We start from the raw sequence: 16,801 nt of genomic DNA on the forward strand, positions 1-16,801 counted from the left end.
CCCAACGTACAGGCTCAATAGATAAATTCATAATGTTTGCAATATTGTTTTAAGAGTAAAGTTGCTTTTTCGCCTCCATTGTCGTTGTTTATGGAAGTATTACAACCAAAAATTACAGGGTATAAAAGCTAGCACATTTTGAAAGAATTTTTGTTTTATAGCTCAATACTCATTTCAAGTAATAATAGCTTTTTGGAGCTCTAATTGTAGCAGCACGATTTGCATAATCACACTGTATAAAGACACATTCTAACAATATTTTAGGGCTCATTCACTTTTCAATGTGATGATGTTCATGAAATATGGTAATTGTTTTTGTTTATTTCTGTTTCTGAGTTATTTCATGTTTAAACCAACGAATCATTATTCCTTATTAAATAGATGACAACATTTTTCAGCGAATGAAGTATCCTATTTTGGTGGATCTAACAGTACTCTGAATATATTATGTATGTTTATGAAAAGTCATTCCAGAGTGATATAATAGTGGGGAATTTTAGACTTCATTCAAACCTTTGTTACTTTTCATTGCTCATATTGACTTTTTGGGGAAAGTTGTTCATTTTTCTAAACTGTTATTAAATAAATAGAATACATTTGGGTTCTAGTTAGATTACTTAACCACTTTTGATGATATTTTTCGAGGAAAAATCCACCTGCGAAGTGAGGGAGACAGATACTGACAAACAGCAAACTAGAGGAAGAGGAAACTCGGCCCAAAATTGACTGTTGAATAATTCCACTTGAATCTTGGTACAATGGAGAAATATTTGTGTCCCAAATTACGAAATACTGATTTTCAATTTATGCAAAAGGTTGGACTATAATCATTGGTGGTGTTGATGAGATGTCTCTTTCTCAAGAGACTCCTAAGCATCTCGTCAACTTCAAATTTGCTCCGACTTCTAGTGTAGAGATAAATGGTCTTTTAGTATGTTTAAAACGGATCAAAGAGAAAAATTTATGTAAGAAAATCATTCTAAGATCTTGATTTGTCGATATATTATAGAAAAACTTATAACAAATATATATTACAAGTCTAAGTGCTCAAAAATTGCTCAATAGTGATGTTATGGATTTTCATTTATCAAATTTTTTTGTCTCTTATTTGACTCATTTTGAATTTAAAAATAGCTTTAAAATCTTAAATCAATTAATTATTTTCAATTCAATATTAAATTATATTACCAGGTAGTCCATTGAAATCTGATCACTTACTAATTCAATAATTAATGAAGGAGAAGGCCAATACCCTAAAGCTCATTAAAGAGGCATTCAAGATATCTTGGAGTTTCACACCAGACTCCCCCGAGAGCTATCTAAAAAGTGGATGGAAATCACCTTGTGAGGATGGAGAGGCCACTTTTGATATCAGCAATGAGGAAACACATCCCTTCCATTGCAAGACTTTTTTGAATGAGTTCTTTGAACTCTTTTTTGACACTCACCCTCCCCCCCTCTTTAGCCCTGATGCCAAACCCTTCAACAAGACAGTGTCCATCATCCAAAAAACTAAGGCCGTCAAAGCCACTATTTACCAGCACTGGGACGCCATAACAGAGGGCTACGTCTGCAGTGGGTGCCTTGAATCAATCATTGCCACTAAGGGCAGCTACATTAATGATAAAGTGAGCTCAGGCACATATCTATTTTGTTTAAATTCTATTTTTAATTAATAATTATATCTTGTTGAAGTTATACATATTGAAAGTGTTCATATTTTAATGAACCACTCGGTATAATGAATGAAAGGTCACTGGACATCGAGGAATCCAGGATGTTGAACCACCTATAATATACAGGAATTCAAATCGATTTACTATATTTCATCACCTTATGAAAACTATAAACAATAAATTTTAATTTTTTTAAAACATGTTTTTTTCTAATCCGTTTCATTTTTCTCACTTATCCAAAGGCCTTCATTTATACAAGTGCATAGTAAAGTATTTCTTCATCATTTACCTGAAAAGAAAATATATTTGCAATTAATGAACAGCTGATACACAATGAGCAACCCAATTTTTCGTATATAAATATGTGGTGCGTCTACTTAAAAACAATCTTGCACAAAAAAAAAAAAAAAAAAAAAAAAGAAAATCCAGGCCAATATTACATAGGGATATTTGAGTCAATTATAGGCTTATTATTCAAATTTGTGGCATGAGTTAAGATACCCAAGAATTTTATCTATATTTTAGAATCTTTATTTGATTTAAGATACTTTTATTCGCCTCAACATGGGCCCTTTCAACCATAGAATCTGTCAAAGTCACACTTTTATCGTGATGATGGTTACTTTAAGTACAATTTTTGGTTCATCCTAAAGATTAATAAGTAGTGATGGGACAATTCCAACAAAAATTCCTGATGCCAATACTGATGCGATTCTTGTAAAAATTCCACAAACCGATAAAGATTCTTTAATATTTTAAATAATGGTTAAAATACCATTTTGCTATGGGGGAGCGTCCACGGGGTTATATTTTAGGAGGGCTTGGTTTTTGGACTTTTTTGTGAAAAAAAAAGTCGAAAAGTTAAATTAAATTTTTTTTTTTCAAATTTTCAATTTTATATTGAATTTCTTTCCAAAAACCCCCGCCGTTTACAAAGTAATTAATAATCTCCAGTTGTTATCAAAAATAAAATTTATTGTATAAACGTAGTTGAAAAAAATATTCAAATATAAAAATTTTTGGAGAAAAAATTCAAAAATATATAGTGAATTGCAGAAAATTAAAACTTTTTGGAAAAAAAATGAAAAAACCCACGGCTATTCTGAAAAAAATAAATTTTTTGGTTTATTTTAGAAAAAATAAATTAAAAATTTCACATTTGTTCTCAAAAAATATAGAAAGTTTTATTTTAATATGAATTTTCTTTGGAAAAAATTAGAAATTTTTCAAATATAAATATTATTTGAAAAGAAATCAAATATTACATTTTCTATTAAGAAGCAAAAACTCCTCATTCCAGAAAAAAAAACTCGATTCTCCGATTCCGATTAATCGCCCCATCACTATTAATAAGAAGAAGATAATTTGTTGAAGAATTAAAATCTAATCCACACTCAATTTCGAGAAAAATAATTATAGGTTGCCTTTGTGTTGACGAGCCACATATATTACAAAGGAAAAGTAACTCCACATGGGTTAACAAGTTGATTGTATTCGATAGATATGTAAATTGTGTGTATTTTTTCAGCTATCCCACTGTTTATGGAATTGGTAATCTGAAGAAAGAATTTTCTTGTCCTTAGTTGTTGTCATTATTATTCCTGTTCTATTTCATTCAATTATATTCAAAACCGTATGTAACATGGGTGTGTGCTCAATAAAGACAAAGTGTAACTTTGAAGGATTTTTGGTGGAGTTATAAACTCTAAGTCCTTTTTGAATTTAGAGTAGAATTGAGGATCGGCATACAAGTCATTCCTTCCGATGTTAATGTTTATTTCCTTCTTCCCCTCTTCACTTGTCACACCTTGTAGCCCATATCCTCCGAAAAATTCTTCAAATTCTCCATATGAATTTTCAAATTTTTTGAACATGTCCAAAATACACACTATTTTCGTCCCTACATTTTGCCCCCTTTAGTATAAAATACAGGGTATGGATTCTCAACTCTACCCAACATAACGTACTAACTAAAATAATATAAATCGGTTAATTTGACACATATTTTTTTCAAACAAAAGTTTTTTTCGTTAGACGTTATCCTTAACAAACTATTTATTTAATGTGATTGCCGTTAGCGGTAGTGAGGGCATCCATCCGTGGATGAAATCGGTTGTTGGAGCGCTTAAGCATATCCCTGTCTATGTTCTTGAATTCTTCCTTCAAGCTGGGACAATATTAGTGGGTATGAGTTTCTAAAAACCCCAATCAAAGTAGTCTAGTGGGTCTGGCGAATTAAGAGCCCAAATATTTTTCGATTATGACTTCCCATGTTGGGCTCATCCCCACCATGAGGGAGGAAGAATGTGATGAACTTTTACTTAAAAATGGAGCAAATTGTCTTTAGTCTATTTATTGTAAATATAATTATATATTTTAAAAGGTATTCAATTAATAAAAGATTTGTACGGACCCTGTTGTAAAAAAAAGAAGCCCCTTGCTGAAGTTCATTCCATCTTATGACAATATTACAACTATTTCTTAAAGGGTCTACAAATTTGGGTCTACTTTGATATTTATTTGATTTTCAAGTTTATATTAAAATAATTATAATATGATTTGTATATTCAAAATTATATATCTATAGCCTAATAACATAAATTTAAAGTTATTGTATGCGTGACATTTTTGTTTTAAATTACTAAGAAGAATCACATATAAATTAAAAAAAAAAATCAAAAAAAACCACAATAATTCAAGGAAATAAGATTTTACAATTACTATACTAAATTTATTTTGAAAATCGTAGTGCATCCATAAAATAAACAATTATACCTGTAGTATCCCAGGGCTTCATTTGATAGGATTTATATTCAAGGTGTAACCACTGCAGAGTGTGATAATTCTGCGGTAAATAAATGCAAGTTTATATTGTTTATTCAATGTATTGCATAATACATATTTTGCATATTTCAATTAGGATGTCAAATATTTGATATTACCTATAGAGTGAATTTTAATTTTTCTGAGAATAGTTGAAATTATTTCCTTCTGCCATTTTGAAGTATGACTAGACCCTTTTTGGGAAGTAGGCAAGCTATCCTCTCCCAAAAAAGGGTTTCTGGAGCCTCCCGGGGAAAAAAAAAAAGTCACATATATAAAAAAATCCAATTTATATAAGTAATTGTAGTATGCTGCTGATAATTTTTGGGCCAAGCCCCTCCCCCCCCAATAATGAAAGCTTGCAACGCCCCTGATAACAATCACATAATAAATATAGTAAGAAATTTACTTATAGTAAATAATTTTTTTGTTTATATAGATCTGGGTACTAGAAATATTGATTGACATAAGATTGTGTACAATACTTCACAGCCACAAAAATTAGAGAAATATAAAATCAAATGTTTCCTCTACATATATTAATTCTTATGAATGTTGTATTTATTAAGCTAATTAACCAGTTTCTAGTTTTAGGGCCCGTTCACACGGAAATGCCTTCTAATGAAGACGCAAAATGTTTATCCATTTTGAGTTTGCGTCATGACGAAGCCTGCGTTTTGTCTCTCGATGTTTTTTTTTTTTTTTTTTTAAACAGCTTCTAAAATGGAAGAATCTGACTACAATATTTATACGTAAAATAACTTTTACAAGTTGTAATTTATACAAGACAATTGTACAAATCATGAGTTGATTTGTACACGCCGAATGTGCTCATTTCCCCTTCTATAATGATAAAGTTCCCGTTAAATAATTAAATATTCTTTAGCGGATCGGATTATGCAGATTTCTTTCTCGAGTGGGGTCAAATTTTTTAGGCATAATAAAAGAAATACTTTAATTTAAAAACATTGCCGTGTGGACGGTGCCTTAATTGCTACAAATCAGTTTGCAGAGATATAAATGTCTAGAATAATGTTCACGCATGTACTAAATATTATATGGACAGAAAATGAGGAGGGGGGTCTAATTATACGTTTATGAGGAAAGGCAAGAAGAATTTGAATATAAATATTCAGATTTGAAATTTACACATAAGTAAAGGAAAAATTATTTTTGAAAAGAAAAAAAATCTTTAACCAAGGGATGTGAAATATATGATAAAGATGCGTTATTATTTAAGGGACGCCTAATTTTGAGCTATTGAAAGGAGATTCGTAATTAATTTTCTATCAGAAAAGGCGGCCAGTTCAGTAAATCTATAGCAAAGAGGTGGTCAAATTCAAACATGGATCCCTCACTGAAAGATGGATCCCTCCGTTACTGGTATAGGTCGTGTTATTATCTTATACAATAATAGGATGTATCCACATAATACACTTTATTTCAAATATTTTTATTAACACATAATAAGACAAACTCACTAATCTTCTTCCTAAATCACTATTTTTTAATTCGTATTTAATATATGTACGTTATTTTTTTTGCTGCATCAATCGATCTTATTTTATGAAATAAATTAACTTATTGAAGATTCGTAAGACGATCGTAGGTGCTTGGGTTAAAGACTCAGACTTAATTAGATATCATCCATCAAACTCATCTATACATTTTTGGACATTGCAGAATATACTCAAACTTTTTAGGAAGAACATAAAGAAGCAAGCTAGATACAATCTTGCTCTTACAAGTATAACATTGTGATTTTGGTGGCTTGTTTGTTATTCATTTATTTCTATGCTGACGAGAATTGATATGAAAATGGATGTATTGATTTTTATTCATTAAATATTTTATGCTAAGTTTTTAAATTGGATTTATCAATATACATGTATGTAAGCCTTAATCTGGTGAATAAATTTTAAACTATACTTTTGTATCATATTTCTTCAAATGCACCTTGATACAGAAAATTTTATATAATTCTTTTTATATATTATTTGCTATCTAAATAAAGGTATTAAAAATGAAACACAAGTCCCCTCTCTCAACTTAAAACTACAGAATCCCGCAACCTGTAATGATCAAAGTATTGATACAAAATAATATTTTTCAGTCATGATCAAGTACTTTTGTACTTTGATACAGCAATCAATATTCATTGGAATGCATTATTCTCTGTGGTTCCCCAAAGCAACCAAGCAAGTGGCCAAACAAATCAAGTGATCATTTTTTTCCAAATTAATTTTGCACCAATAATATTGTTTTGCCTGCTAGAGCACAGAGGTTAGTAAGAATCATTCAATAAATAACTACACAACCTCTACAAATTTACCCTTTTAATTGAATTTACAATGGGAATTCTGGGAATGGAAGAAGAAAAAAAATAAGCTTACGTCATCAAGAAAAGAAGAAGGTCAAGTCATTTGTACTGGGATCTCAAAAGCGACATCTTAAGTGTGGGGAAAAGTCCTTTTTTGTAGATAAATACATTTAGAAATCACATCAGATTTTGGTCAAATGAATTAATTGTAATATTATAATATTTACGTATACATAATAAGTGCAAATCCATCCGATGGATTTATTGATTATGGGAATATTAAAAAAAATAAAAAAGGAAATTTTTCAGAATAGAACGGAAAAAGTGTAGAGGCCCTACTCATAATGATTAAAACTATAAAATAAAGTGACGAAATACCCTTGGTAGTTAATTAGATTCCTTGTCTTGTTTATATCCTTTTTCCCGCGCATTTTTTTTCCACAAAGACAATATAAAAAGAGCGCTTTACCAATCGGCTTATAGCTTTGTGTATCCCCTAGAAGACATAATTGCTGAGACTCGGTCCATGACCGAATATTTTTTTAGGTTCGTTCAAAATTAACTTTTTTTCTAGACAGATATTTGGGTCGTCCACACCTCAATTGCAGATAGGAAACGAAACTTTAAATAGTTTTCAAATCCTTGACTAATTTTTTTGCTGTCGTAATTTATGGACATACTTTCTACTCTGCCCTTCTTTATGAGTTGTACAAATATGATTATGCAACACATTTAACTGTATATGAGATCATTTGAACGAATTTCAAAACTGGAAACATATATGAGGTCATCAACAAATTATATATACCATTACTGCCTTACCTCGCTTACAAGAAAATACACATGTATTTTGTTGTAAGTTGTCGATTACCTCCTATCATTTGATACGCCATGGCAATTTAATCCTTTATTTTTTTGTTAAATAAATTAATATGTTATTGTCTACTTATGATTTGTTTCCAAAAGGACAAAAAATACCATTTTTTTGCTGATTTCTCGTCGTATATAGTACATGGGCCGAAAAGTCCCGGGTTTTACGAGGAGATGACTTAACATTTTTTTATAAATTCACCTCAGTTTCATTTAGTAGCAATCTTCAAAAGACAACTGTCAAAATTTCATGGCAATCTGTTCATTAGTTTGTGATTTATTATAGTAAGTGTGACAACTCTACTTTTGTTATTTCCAAAACAATGGATCAAGAACAATTCCGTCTTTTAATTTTACACTGCTTCATGATGTGGAAAAAATAGTGTTCAAGCTGAGCAATGGCTTCAAAAGTGTTATGGGGGCTCCACTTCATAAAGTGAATAAATAAAATAATTATTATATTTAAAAAAAAAAAAAAAAAAAAAAACTAATTTTGAACGAAAGAAACGTGTATATTTGATAAGCTCGGACATTTAACGCCATGTGTTGTATATAAATACGAGTATATTGGGCGTCTTATTATTTCTGTTTAGAAATTTTGGTTATGTTGAGGGAATTTGTTTTAATCTACTAGTAATCCTTAGGGTCACAGGGCGGTCTACATAGGATTTTCAGACCCAACACAAATGTCTTTTGAAAGCAGAATAAGGATTAGGAAATGTCTTTGGGCTCTAATATAATATATAAATTGTCAACGCTCAACACATTAAATAAAAGGACAATTTGTTTCTTGAAATAAGTAGGGATATCAACGTTATGCTGATATTGCGCAAGGTAATTGAAGATATAATTACTTTTTTTTCCCACCATAATATCATAAAGGAACAAACTACAATTTAGCCCCCCCCCCCCATCTCATTATTTCATATTCTGATGATAAATATTTGCATATTTAAATATGAAATTATAAATTTTTCCCCTGGATTAACGACACTCTTTATGGGACCACTTATAATGAGAGTGTTTAACAAAAAAAAGTTACAGCCCTTATACAAAGGATAGAGAACCCACTTTTGGATTACAACAAATTTATTTGAAAAGAAGGTATAAAATGAATAATTTGATTCCAGACTTCAAATAGATAGCAATTTGTAAATATCAGAACGATATAAAGAGTTTCTACCAAAGAATTAAGGATATAAATTTGTCAAGAAGGAGTTTCAAGATACATTTACTCTCTAGGGGACACGCTTTTTACATATGCTCAGATATGTGTCTTGTAAATAAGTGCCTACCATGTGTTTTAGTACATAAGTTGATTTAAAGTTAATTTAATTTAGTTTGATGTCTTTCACTATGACTTGGATACTTTTTGAAGTATCACAAACTTCTACATTGGTTGATTCTTTTACAATAAAACATTTGAAGATGTTTTGCTGCCTCAAGAGCTTTAATGTGTTACTTGGAGAATGCCTATAAATGTGCCTTACTTCCTTCCCAAAAAAAAAAAAATATGTAAAAAGAGTTCCTCTACTCAAGTTTTAAGGTAGTAGATGATTGTTTAGATCCACGAATTTATATCTCTCGTGATCTGAAATTTAAGATGCATATACACTACATGTTAAAGAAGATAAATCGAAACTGGTGAACTATTAAAAGATGTTTCAAAACTTGTGAACCTTCATTCATGGTAAAACTGTATAAACTTTATGTCCTCATGATCTTAATGAATGGATCTGAGATCTGGAATCCTTCCATTAATTACCTGATATAGTCCTTGGGAAAAGATGCAGGCTAGAGCTGTGTCATTTTTTTCTCTGTCAGTATCATGGACATGCATTTCAGAATGTTATAACGCTACACTTAATTTCAAACAAAAAGATGAATCAATCTCCACGACCCTGGAGACTAAATAAAAGCTACCTTTATCACGAAACATGACTCTCTGCTCAGAACTCAATCTACCTCCCAAAACCAAATACGGACATTTTGATTAAATATAGACTAGTCATTGAAATACCTAGTTACTTTTGCCAGGGAAGTAAAGCTGTAATTGTGCGACGTATTTACATTTTGGGATTATTTTATTTCTTAATTTTTTCTTTGTACAATGACATTATTCTTAAAATTTCAATATTCTTATCTTAAATATATAACTTGTACCAAGAAAGATAACTGTTATATAATGTAAACACTAACTATATGTCAACCATTATAGACTTTAATTTTCGCCGCTGGTCGACAATTAAATAACTATTATTCTATGTCAATAAACCCCACAGTTATTTTAATATATCTGAGCTACAAAAACAGAGTGTACGTCCAATTTTTTACTGTTTATTCTATATAAAAAAAAAACTAGAATGGGCACATTGTAGAGGGTAAGACCTCCCCCTAAAATCAAATTGAGTCATGTATTTCAATTTGTTTCAAAAGCTATGGTTGATTATTTATTTTTACGTTTGGTGTGAGTTAGACCTTTGGCCCTGACCTCTCAAAATGTAAACGCCTCTTACTGTGACCATATTTAATCTTCTTACAAAGTTTGAACAAAATTGATTTGGAACTTTTACCCTAATCCTGGTGAATAACTAACAAACAAACAGAGGCAAAAACATAATCTCAGTTCAACTTCGTTTATGTTAACTGTGGGTGGAATTCAAAGAACACACTGTACATCTCCAGGCATCCAGAGGATGTGACCCTTTTTGTTAGATATATAGGAAGGTCAAATAATTCTCAATCAAACCATGGTGTTGGGATTAATTGCTAATTACGATTGATGGAAAACAGTCTAAGGGTAGGAGTAAAATGAATAGCATCCAATACAAAAGTTTATTTGTCCACATTTCTTTTTGTTCACAACAGCTCCTATGTGTTTGGGAATTTAGTATTGACTCAAATTGCGCCTCCATGCCACACATCAAATGCCCACTCAATCATACAAAAAGTAAAACTAGGGTCAGGTTGGTAAAAGGGATTTGGACTCCTCTGTAACCAAACCTAAATCCCCTTGATGACTAAGTATAGTGCGCCATTAAGAAACTGACCTGTGCTACCTACAACCAAAATATCACCATCTTGATAATTTCTGGAGAGAAATAATGCACCAAAATGTTATCGCCACGCGATAAAGTTAGTTTGGACAAAAAGGAATAGGTACAATACTACAGAATATAAATTTTTGATTCGGACACCTCAATATGTCATTGACCTAGCAGGAAAAATATACAAACTGCCAATGCATAATAAAATGAGTTTGATAACTTTTTGGGGGGTAACCATAGATTCTGATTCTGCAAATTTTTTTTTGCCAAATGTCAGTGCTAATAGCTAAATACGAATGAAAATGACAGACACTACACGAATCTTTAATTTCTTAGTTATTAAAGTGTGATAAATTGTGACGGCTTTACACAGACTATTAGCTGGAGTGCTCTGCAATGAATATCATTAGGTGTATACAAATATATAATTATAATACTGTTTTATTTCAACAGCTACATATTGTACGTGGTACAATTACACAACATCATTTTTAGTGAACTTTACCATTTCTTAGTGCAGTAAAATCTAAACTTTAATATACAATCCAAACCAGATAAGACAGCTTAGCGCTGAATTTAAAATATTTTGTCCGCAAAAACGTACTATCTAGTAAATGCATAAATGATTGAAATAACTGACAATCTAGTGACTAGATTATGCTAATGAGGATACTAATTTTTGAAACTTCTATTTCAATATTGGCAAAGATATTGTCAATCAAATTTTCAAAGTTAAATATCTTAGTTCAAGTTCTGTCCAGATGGAATGTTTTCACATGGGTCAACAATTTGTAGGTTAACTTATTATAAATAAAAAATTACGCTAAATTTAATGTGAAAAAAGATGTTTACTTTTTAAAAGTGTCCAAGGGATATTGGGACATATTGTGTTTATATAAATGTAATACTTTATAGCTACTACTCGAAGCTACAAATATCTATAGAAAATGCCTTTTGTGGTTTTAAATAGTGTGGGACTTGGTTTGAGACTAAAGTGATTTTTTTATACCAATTTAGACGGGTATTATTTCTCTAGACCAACTATTGAAATTTTGAACTATGATGTTCAATATTTAATGTTAAAAGTGTAATATGATAACTATTTTATACAAGCACAAATGTTCTCCTTCAACACAAACACAACCTACAATGATTTATCTCAAAATTGAGTTTGGATTGCACTTGAATTCTGATTCGAATTATCATCCATGTCTTTTAACAAGGATTATTCTTATTAGCCCTTTGAGTGTGCTGAAAATCGCACTTAAAGTAGACAAAACGATAAAAGAATTAGAAATTGATATATTTTGAATTGCAAAGAGACCAAATCGGTGAGAATATAAGTCATAAAGAAAATAAAAGATTTAAACTATAGCCTAAACTCTTGAATGTCTCAATTCCTCCCAGAAATTTCAATACAGAGCCTATACTTGACTCAAGTAGGTTGATCAAGTATTGGTGAGTATGTATGTATATATTAAGTAAAAATATTATTTGAGATTTATGCTCAAGATTGTTTCTATGTTGACTTAGCGGATATTTGGAAAATTATTTTTGTAATTGCAGAATTATTCAAAACACTTTTGTGTGGCTTTTCGTCATTTCTCTAAAAAAAAATCATTTAAATAAGTATATCACAGTAATTAAATTTACACTCGGTATCAACCACTGTTTCTCCATGATTATATTTAGAGTCGTATACCTATAGTTCAATAATACGTAACGGGTCTATATCTTGGCCAATATAAGTCTTGTAAAACGAATAAAGTTATTAAAACGAAGGCTACAAGTCTTGGGTAGCTACACTCATCCCAGAAATTTGAATAATAAGTCAATACTTGACTCAAATATGTCTATGATTTTAATAAAGTTAAAAAAAAACAAAAAAACGTTTAGTCAGAAGTGTTTTTAATAGTGACACACCACAAATATTAGTCAATTTTTCTCCACGTTTAAGTATTTATTTTAAATAGATAAATTGAAAGTTGCAAAGTAATATTTTTGCAAATTGTCTGATTAAATGAGAGCAAAATAGAAAAAAAACATTTGTCAAAAACTATTTCATCCCATATGAAATGATAGTTTGATACAAATATGTATTTTCCTAATATTATTAACAAGAAAATATAGGAATTAAATATCTACTTACCTCTTTTAATATCCATTAAGAAGTTATCCTAGAAGAGATTTGATCCATTCCAAGTCTCAAATGAAAATGGTGAATAAAATAGAAAGCGGTAAATTAGAAAAGGAAAATATTTCAACGAGAGGCAAGAATGATGTCGCTAAAAAAAAAAAAAAAGGATGAACGTGGACGGGGAAGAAAAAAAAGAAGAAGTAAAAAGCACCGACTACTTGTGAAAGGCTTTTTTAAACATAAAAAAGGCCTTAAAAATGCCGTTAACTCCGCCTTTTTTTATTATTTCCATCGTGGAGGGGTTGAAACCCGAAAAAAGATATCCATATATCTACAAATGTAATATTTATTCATAGATGTCGTTCATTTCGCTATTACTCACTCACATCCCCATTGACTCATAGCTCAGTGAAAGCCCCATTGTGATATCCATGTCGTATAAAGCTTTTGGAAGGCCTTTTGCCTAACCCATCCTTAAAGTATAGTCAAATCCCCCTCCTTGCTCCAATTTTACACACCACAAAGGACTCCTTTGCGTATAACGCAAAGTACTCTTGGAATGGGAGATGGTTGGATATAAAACCCGGGGGAGTGTCCTTCCATGGAATCACTCTCTAAATATCTCTCATTTATATCTGATAAGAAGCATGTTATAATTTCGTTACATAACGATAGTCTATAACTAAATTTCATTTGGAAGCTCTGTCTTGTTTTAACAAGATAGGGAATCAATTTTTCAAATTTCCCTCCTTTCGCCATTTTCTTTTTTCTTTTAACAAAATATAATTTACATTTATTCCTTTCCCTCACTAAAACAAATACATAAATTAAACATAAATTTCGTCACGAAATGCCAACGACTTTAAAATTGAATTCAATAAGATCCATCCATCCCTTCTTGTATGTACATAACCACTTATTTTTGCAATTCTATTAATGTGAGTTATTTATGAATTCTGCACGAGATGAAAGAGGGAGTCATGCAATTCAGGGGAAGAATATAAAAGAATCAAGGCTAAGGGAATGATTCGATTACACATACAACTATTCGAAATTCATTTCAACACTTGTAATTTATTGTTTTATTATTGTCGTTCTTTTAAAAGAATTTAAGTTACAGACATATCGGAATGTAAATTTTATAGTATTATTTTATTAGTCAACTATGGTTCCGAAATATTATTACATTATTTGTGAAAGCAGTTGGATTTTTTTAGTTACAAATCCAAGGTTTTTATGTACAATTGAATTCCTTATTAACTATCTGTAGAGTAGGAACACGGATCATCATGCAGTAGTATTTAATTACAATGGCTCATTGCACAACTAAGCGATAGCTGAAATAAAAATGTACAAGGGTTATTTTTGTTCAATGCCTCTAAGCATACTGTCGGAGAAACAAAAAAAAAAGGCCATCAGTATCCTATCTTCTCCTGCCTTGTTCCGTTACTTAGATAGCAGCAAAGATCGTTCGCATTTCTATCCGGAATGACTACAACATTAACAAGTCCATTACATCCCAATACTCCAAGATGAGCCCATCCCTGCTATCAACCACATGGTCTTTGCAGTTTGGAGAAGAATGTCTGCCACACCTCTCATACAAATTTGGATTAACTCCAAGATGCCACCATGACAGTCTGGTACCCCCCTGGACCCGGTTTTCATCGCTATGAGCTGTCAATCTGTTCACCGGTGTGTTTAAGCTTTTATTGTAGTTATTTTCCACTGCTTATTTGTTAGTTTGGATTGAGGATGTAGCCATTGAATATCGGAACCACTTTTGTCCATAAAAAGTAAAAGGTTTCCCCATGACTGTTTATTGATCCCGGTTAAAAGCTAGGATCTCCAGTCTACTGGAGATCTTATTACAACTGATGAGTCCTCTTTCCAACATCTTCAATGCGTCCCTAATTGTTTTTGAGGTCATTGTTCCAAAGTAGAAAAAATAATGGAATAATTGGCTAAATGAATGCTTTGAACAATCTGGAGAGTGGGGACCAAAAACTTGTAGAAATACTTAATATATACTGAAACTACAAAAAATTTCGGTAGCTCATAGTCAAATGAACTCCTAATTATGAAACATCACTATCTTTTTTACAATTTTTATAATTTACTTTATAAAAGACGGACTTAACTCAACCAAAACAATTAAGCATAGATGTCTATAGGATCAATAACATTTAATTGATTTCTTCCCCGTTGGAGACCTCTTGAGAAACAATATTCTTAAGTTTCCAAAAAAAAAAACATTATAAATTGAAACTAAGAATATATAAAATAATATATTAATAATATATATACGAGTACATCAATATATTAAGAATAAAATATCGAAATATTTTCAATTTATACGATCGTAATATTTCATAAATTCATAATTATATTTTAAAAAATTGATTTTTTTTTAAACGAAACTGTTTTACAGTAAATTTAAGGAATGTCCAATTCAATGTCTATTTATTCCAGGGTGTGTTTTTGACTGAAATTTGTTCATCCACCATTTTTCTTCAACCAAAAGCAACTGAATCATATCAGGATCGGATCTTGTAGGGCGAACTAGTTCTAGCACCTGTATACACTTCATATTCGATTTATTTTGCCCTTTCGAATTGAAGTGTTCTCCAGTGGCTTCTAAACATTTATCGACATATTTTATGTGGTCACTTATCCGATCTTTTAATCTTCTTTGGGTTTGGCCGACATACTGCTTAGAGGATTTCGTAGAATCCATCACATAAACCAAATGTGCGGAATTGCATGTAATCACATGAGGCAGTTTCTGAGTAGTACCCGATGCCGATGATTTGGTAACCTAACCTGGTTGAACATATGGACAGGTTCTACATCCATTTTCAGAGCACTTTTTCAAACCCACGTCATTGACACTACGTGATGACATACTTGGAGTCTCTGAAAAAACTTTTACACGACAAAATAGATCCCTGAGATTTTCTTTTGCTCGTAGGTAATCCTAGCTGGCTTTGAAAACATTTTTTCCATTCTTGGATCCACCGTTAATGCTCTCCAATGATGGGGAAGTACAGATTAGATTTGCTTGAGCTGTGGATGATAAATAATTAATTATATAGTGTATAATTTATATAACTTCATGGAAAAATGTGCAAATGGTGGAATCTACAGTCTGTTTTTGTTTAGAGATTGACGTTTCAGTTGACATTATAACTAAGACCTTTTGCTTCATTGTAAACCAAGTTTATTACTTCCGCTAACAAAGTTGAACTGAGATTTGTAATCACCTTTGTTTTTTTTTGTCTTTTTGTAAGTAGAATTACGGAAAAAGTTAGAGAACGATTTTGGTAATACTTTGTGGAAATAATATATATGTTATTAGACCTCAGAAAGATCTGGTAATCGATGGATAAGGGATTTAGATGCATTTCAATTAGAAGGTCATCAACATAAGATAAGCTGTATGGTTTTAACAAGACAAGGATTAAACACAAAATCACATCAAAGTAAATAATATACTTATGTAATAATAAACAATCAATCAAAAAAAATGTTCACTTTAAGAAGCCATTAAACTTAGAGAGGTCAAGCTCACAGAAAACGTCAAAAACGCATAATCGAACATAACTGCAAATGAGAAAATGATTTTAGACGGAGGTTTGCACCTTACTGAGTGCCCATTTTAGTTTAATCTCCACAATTCCCTTCAAATGGAAGGGAGAAACGATATGGAAGCAGAAAAATTAAAAAATGAAGTCTTGATGCTCCACAAACATCGGGTTCCATTTTGTTCCAGTTTTTAAAAGTCATTTCACTGCCATAAGTCATTTCAAACCAAGATGTTTGATTCTAATAAAATGAAACTCCTGCTCATATTGCATTGGAAATACAATAATTGTGTAAAAATAACCATTTTCAGCATATCTGAACCCCCCTCTGTTGATGTGAATAA

At 31.1% G+C, this 16,801-nt stretch overlaps 1 long non-coding RNA gene across 1 annotated transcript; it reads right to left on the reverse strand.

The window, feature by feature from the left end:
- Positions 1-1,805: 1,805 nt before the first annotated feature.
- LOC121128675 (uncharacterized) lies at positions 1,806-12,953 on the reverse strand. Its single transcript, XR_005868242.2, has 2 exons — positions 12,886-12,953; positions 1,806-1,965 (listed from the first exon to the last, which is right to left on the reverse strand). It is a non-coding gene; the product is annotated as an uncharacterized lncRNA (long non-coding RNA).
- Between the last annotated feature and the right edge of the window lie 3,848 nt (positions 12,954-16,801).

This window comes from Lepeophtheirus salmonis, chromosome 13 (assembly GCF_016086655.4).
Source record: "Lepeophtheirus salmonis chromosome 13, UVic_Lsal_1.4, whole genome shotgun sequence".
NCBI classification, from domain to species: Eukaryota; Metazoa; Arthropoda; class Copepoda; order Siphonostomatoida; family Caligidae; genus Lepeophtheirus; species Lepeophtheirus salmonis.